Raw genomic sequence first — 6244 nt, 5'->3', positions numbered from 1 at the left:
TGTGGAAGGGGAGTTCGGGTGATATCGTCCGAGAACGGAGTCTTCAATGCTCCGTACATGGCGAACCCGACATCTCTTCGGTATGGAGGAGATGGAGATCTCCTGTGATTCCGGTACCGAGGAGGAACAGGAACATGTCGGGGTTGAGGATTCTTCTTCCTGGAAGACACGGCACTACTGCGGTAGTGACTTTCATGTCTGGATGAGGAAGGAGAATCCACCGTTTTCGTCTTCGGCTCTTGGCTCTTTTGCAGGAAGGCTAAGAACTCATCCTGCTTCTCAGCCAAGAACAGCTTGACAGCCTCATTCAAATCAGGCTGCTGGGAAGACTCGGTGTGTGGACCTTTTGAGCGGCTTGTTCCTTCATCGTGAAAACTGGAAGTAGATGTCTCCCGAGGCTGTTTTCCGGACCTGCGGGCTGGACTAGCTTCCTCATGGTTTTCACGAACGGTATTACGGGTAGTATGTGATCTGGTATGCATTTTTTTGGGGTATAAAAAGGGTCAAAAATTCGCTTTATCACAAATTTGGTTCTCTGTTTCCCACAGACGGCGCCAGTGATGGTTTGGCGAATTTTTGATGGTGATAAATGCAGGAAAATACAGATCACGATACAGAGATTTACGTGGTTCGATTTACTGAGGTAAATCTACGTCCACGGGAAGAAAAGAGGGCAGAGTTGTATTGCTTGATCTGTTTTCTACAGCTTACAATACAGACTTGCTATTTGATATTTGATCTCTAGAGAACTTAACCTTTCTTTATCTGATCTGAGTTCTATTTATACATTGAACTAAGATCGTGGCTTGCATCACCACTAATGATGGTTGTAAATGTCGTGGAGGTCATGGAGATCCTGCATGGGTCCACTATCCTGCATGAGATCCTGCATGAGTCCACTATCTCTGTGCTTGGTCCACTATCCTGCATGTGATCCTGCATGAGTTGACTATCTTCCAGTTCGGTCGAATACTGAGACCGAACTGCTGAACTATTGCCGAGTAGCTTTTGCCGATCTGAGAGTGGAGTTTGATTGGTCGGCTTTTACCGAGCTGTAGGCTGGGGCCGAACTCTTTGGTAATGCCGAACTGATACTCTTCCTTGGGCTTTGGGCTGATGGGCCGTCACTGCTATTGGGCTTGTTTAGTACGTACCCCATCACATTGTCCAGACAAAAATGAAACATAGGTTTCTCACTCCAAGATCACAATAGATGGTACAATGAAAATGAATTCTTGCATTGTCCAGACAAAAATGAAACATAGGTTTCTCACTCCAAGATTTGTAGGAAAAAATAAATTTAATCCAGTAGCTTTACCTTTACCATATCAATCAGTCTTTGCAGGAATCAATTTTCTGGCAAATGAGGGCAAGCAGAAAGCTGCAGAATGGATCTGAAAACAGCATCATAAGAGCATCTCCAATAGCACTGGACGTCAAATAGCCATCAAATAGCCTTCACACTGCCACATCATCAGCACTACAATTCTCCTGCCACATCAGCTTGCCACATCAACTGGACATCAAATAGCCCTCACATAGCCTTCACACTACCTATCCACATCACTAATAACAATTATATAATTTAATTTACACTTGTATCAACATACGGAATTTAATTTACGAGACAAATACGGAAAATTCGAATAATAATATTAAAATTTAAAAAGTACATTAATTTTAAAAAAAATACAATAATATAAAAAAAGTACAAAAATTAAAAAGTACATTAATTTAAAAAAGTAAAACAAAATCACTCATCGCCGCCGTCCTCGTCTCCGTCGTCGCCCAGCGCTTCTTCACCGTCGTCGTCGCCGCCTCCGTCGCCACCTACGCCGCGGCTATTCCCGCCGATGTCCCTCCTTATCGCCTCCAATTCTTCACGCTGGCTCTGGAGCAATACACGAAGAAAATCCTTCACCTCGGGGTCCACCGCCGCTTGGAAGTCGGCTAAGGTCTTCACCATTTGAGCGCGCGTTTGTTGGCGCGCGAAGAATTTGAGCTCCTCGGTAGACCTGCCGAGGGGGGATGCCGAATGGACGTCCTGGGAACTCGGGATGCCCCCCCTCGCAACCTGCTGCGCCCGCCTTTGCCCAACCGGGCGAGGTCGGCGACCGAACGACCGAGGAGTCGGGACCTCCTGGGCCGTCTCAGGGAGGTCTGACGAACCACCGCTGCTGCCGCTATAATCTCCGGTATAGTTCAGTCTCTGCCTCTTCGGCCAGCCAGCGTCGACGCCTGCCCGGAATTTCTCCGACTCGTTGAGCACAACGTAGCAGTTCCAGTAGGTGAACTCATAGTACTTCTTATCCGGATCGGGGTAGGCTCTCTCCGCAATCCTCCTGCAGTCTTCCTCTGTTTGGCCACTGGTCTGCATGCGGAGGGCGTTGGCGTACAAACCCGAAAATCGAGAGACGCCAACCCTGATTCGGTCCCAGCACTTCCGGACCTCCTCCCCGGTGCACGGTCTCCCTTCAGGGCAAAATGCCCTGTAGGCTGCGGCTATCTTGGCCCACAAGTTAACGATCCTCTGGTTGTTCGAAACCAGAGGATCGTCGCAGACACTCACCCACGCCTTGGCAACCGCAACGTTCTCCGCGTCTGTCCACTTCCTCCGGCCCGGGATTTCGGCTTGGGGCTGCGACGACTCGCCGACCTTCTTCGCCTTGCCCTTCTTCTTACCCCGCCCTACTCCCTGGCTTTGAATGAGAGTTTCCGAAACCTCGTTAATATCAAAACCCAAGTCCGCTAAGGAGAAGGTCTCCGTATACTGTGTATCCGTTGGGGTCGATGTGTGCGAAGAACCGGTGGAAAAATCAAAAGTCGGCCGATAGGCGTTGTCCCCCCCGTGCGTCCCCTGCATGCCGGGTGCCCACCCCGACATCATCTGCATAGGGGGCTGCATGCCGGGTGCCCACCCCGGAATCATATGCTGCCACGGGTACATGTTGTAGTACCCGCTCATCGGAGGCCAACCACCTCCCCCAGGAGCCGGGGAAGTATGGGACCCTGCCCCGGGAGTCGGGGGCGTCTGAGACCCTACACCGGGAGGCGGGGGAGTCTGAGACCATCCCCCGGGATTAACTGGAGTACCTTCGTAGTTGTTCTCCATTGCTCGTTATTGATCTTGTACAGAAAGTAAGGTAGAGAGAGAGTACTCGTTAAAACAAGTGGTGCGAATGAAAATGAGGTTCAACGCGCGTATATATAGTGTTTTCGAAAAAAAAAAAAAATTAAATCCGACGCCGGTTTGGCGCCGATCCGGGACGCACAATGGCGCCCGTGAGGATCAGCGTCGGAACCGGCGTCAGCGCGGGAATCGGCATGGCGACGCCGATTTTGACGCCGATTTCGCCCACGCCGGTTCCAATGGTTCGGCGTCAAATCGGCGTGGGCGAAAAATCGGCGTCGCGGTGGTGACGCCGGTTATTGGAGATGCTCTAAAAAAATCAGAAAAACAAACTAAAGTGAAAAAAACCAATCTACAACATGTTTCTTTAGTAGTACCTCAGAGTTGTAAAACTTCAACTCTCCCTTATCCCCAACACGACCGTCAAGTGGGTTTACCGGATTCTTGAAATCAACGGCAGGCCCCTCAGTTGCGCACAGCATGAACCCGATAACCCCACTGCAACCAATGATAGCACAACAGAGTTCAGACAAAGCCTTTTACATAAAGTTAATCAATCATACGAATCCAAGATATAGTAAACTAAAGGGACAATCATATGCAATTGGCGAACAATTCAGATAGCATAAGCAAAAAGCATACTTAGTATACAAGCACAAAACAAGTTGCTTTCAGTATACGAATCCAAGATATAGTAAAATATGGGAAATAGAGAGAAAGAGGGAGAGAGAGTGCCTTGGATAGGTAGGAACAGTAGTCCAAGCATAGTTGATAGAGCCTTTAAAAACTTGGCTGCAGTTTGCAACAATGCCTTCTATAATGTGCATATGAAGCCATATGCTCTCGGCTTGGGTGCAGACAACGCCACCCGGGCGAAGAGCCCTAGCAACGGACTCAAAGAAGGGCTTCTCGAAAAGCTCCTGATCGGGGCCTAAATTATGCAAGCAAGAACTCACAGCCAAGAACAGAATCATGGCAGTTAAAAGGCAATGAGTTGTGTTGTTAGTTGTTAGTTGTTACCAATTGGATCTGAGGAATCTACTATGACTGCATCGTAGGTTCCTTCTGGGACAGCCTTCAGAAATGCAACTCCAACAAAGATTGTCAAGAATCGTAGTGTGTCAAATATGAAGCATAGGTGTGGAGCAGTTTATGTATAGAGTTTGATTTTACCATCTCCAATGTGTAGTGTGACACGGGGATCGTCAAATCCAATGGCTACGCTTGGGAAGAACTGTTTAGAAACCTGAAGCCATATATCAATATCTTACATTAGAGCTTTACTTTCTTTTTTTGGGCAAAGATCAAAAGTAAAATTCCAAAAGAGTGTACATTTTGGAAAATGGAGAATATGAGAATTGCTAAAGAGCCATAATATATAATTATTGTATTACATTAAATATTTTCTTATTTAAAGTAATTACAGATGCAGATTTCCATAGAAGGGAGAATATGAGCATTGCTAAAGAAACAGAGGAAAAACAAGTGAGAAAATAGTACAAATAGGGGATTTAATATACTTACATCAACTACCATTTTGTCAATCTCAAGATATCCATCTTCTAGACTGATGAATGGCGCGACACTTCACGCAGGACTCCACCATCTCCTCCTCCGATCACCAAAACCTTGAAAGAAACAACCTCGGTTAGATCACAAAGCAAATGGAATAGGAAACTTATGCATTGTTCACATCAACACAAGGAAAGCAAAATGGCCGCAACTTATAAATTTGTGAATTTTTAACAATATATGAGATGCAATCCTATGACTTACGAGAGATTGGTAGTGCAAGCACCTTTTTCGGGTTGGGAATGGAGCAAAGTGGAAGATGGGTGATCATTTCTTGATAAGAACTTTCATCCCTCTCTGTGAGTTGAATCACACCATCCAAGACAAGAACCTTTCCGTAAGTTGATGACTGCAGTAGAATTCAAGGAATTAATCATAATTGACCAGTAATTATAGAGACAAAAGTGCCATCTCTCTCTCATCATGAAGCAGATTTTACCTTAAAAACAATTACGTTCTGGTAATCGGACTTTCCCTGAAACAATATCTTTTCCACCTTCAATGAGTGTGCTTCTCCTGCATGTTTCACCACAATTTAGCTTATGATTCAATTCACAATGAGAGAAAATAAAATTGTCAAAAACCAACTAGAGATTGAAATGTGTGAAAGAACTATACATCTTCACTCAAAGCTCTGTTTTTTGATAAACAATCAAAGAAAAATCTCAGCTTCAGATTCTTACATGCCGAAAACAGAAAAAAAAATTGGAAAAAAATAGAAACTGACAATTTCCATTGGTGCATTTCAACAAACATGTAATATACTGATATAGTTACTGAAAAAGCAACGAAATTACCAGGCCACATTGGGCTAATCTCAGAGAACCACCCCGGGATTACGGAGGGGAAGCCCCCGGCAGATCCGACGCAACGCCGCCGCCGTTGTTAGCCTCCATTTGAACTGGAATGGCGCCGCTTGTAACGGAGAGGCTCTTCACACAACAAGTGAGTGGTGTAAATCTTTCACGCAGTGAGGGTGTGAATGTGTGAGAATTGATTGTAGAATCTGTACTGGAGAGAGAGAGAGAGAGACTCACGTTGTGGCTGGGTCACCTTTTTGGAATCACTTGCCTACGATCACTTTTTCACTAATTAATTTTGGGAATTGGAATTTTGTATTTTCTGGTTGGAATTGTGATAATCAGCATTATTTGAATATAGAGATATTTTAAAATCTATATACTCATATTTATATTTTAATTATAATATTACTAGAAAAACTTTTACATGTCTGGCATGTAAAATATAATACTCCTCAATAACTATAAAACTAATAATATAAAAATGAAATGTATATTCAACTAATTTTCTTTATAGAATTGAACAATTTTTTAAAATTTATGTCGAATTAAAATATGTATTGTAGACAGGAAGGAGTAATACAAGAAGAAGTGTATACAACTTATTTTGACAAAGACCTATACTATCTATACACATAAAGTGCACCAAAATCATAATTAGTGGCTGATTTCAAAAGGACTGATTATAGTATCACCAAATTTTATGGTTTATTCCAGCAATTTATACTATAAAAACGTAGTG

The 6244-nt window shown here is 44.2% G+C and overlaps 1 pseudogene; it reads right to left on the bottom strand.

The window, feature by feature from the left end:
• Window positions 1-1042: 1042 nt before the first annotated feature.
• On the bottom strand, window positions 1043-5812 carry LOC121771050 (annotated as a pseudogene).
• Window positions 5813-6244: the final 432 nt, after the last annotated feature.

This window comes from Salvia splendens, chromosome 16 (assembly GCF_004379255.2).
Source record: "Salvia splendens isolate huo1 chromosome 16, SspV2, whole genome shotgun sequence".
NCBI classification, from domain to species: domain Eukaryota; kingdom Viridiplantae; phylum Streptophyta; class Magnoliopsida; order Lamiales; family Lamiaceae; genus Salvia; species Salvia splendens.
This window is presented reverse-complemented; position numbering and strand designations above follow the sequence as displayed.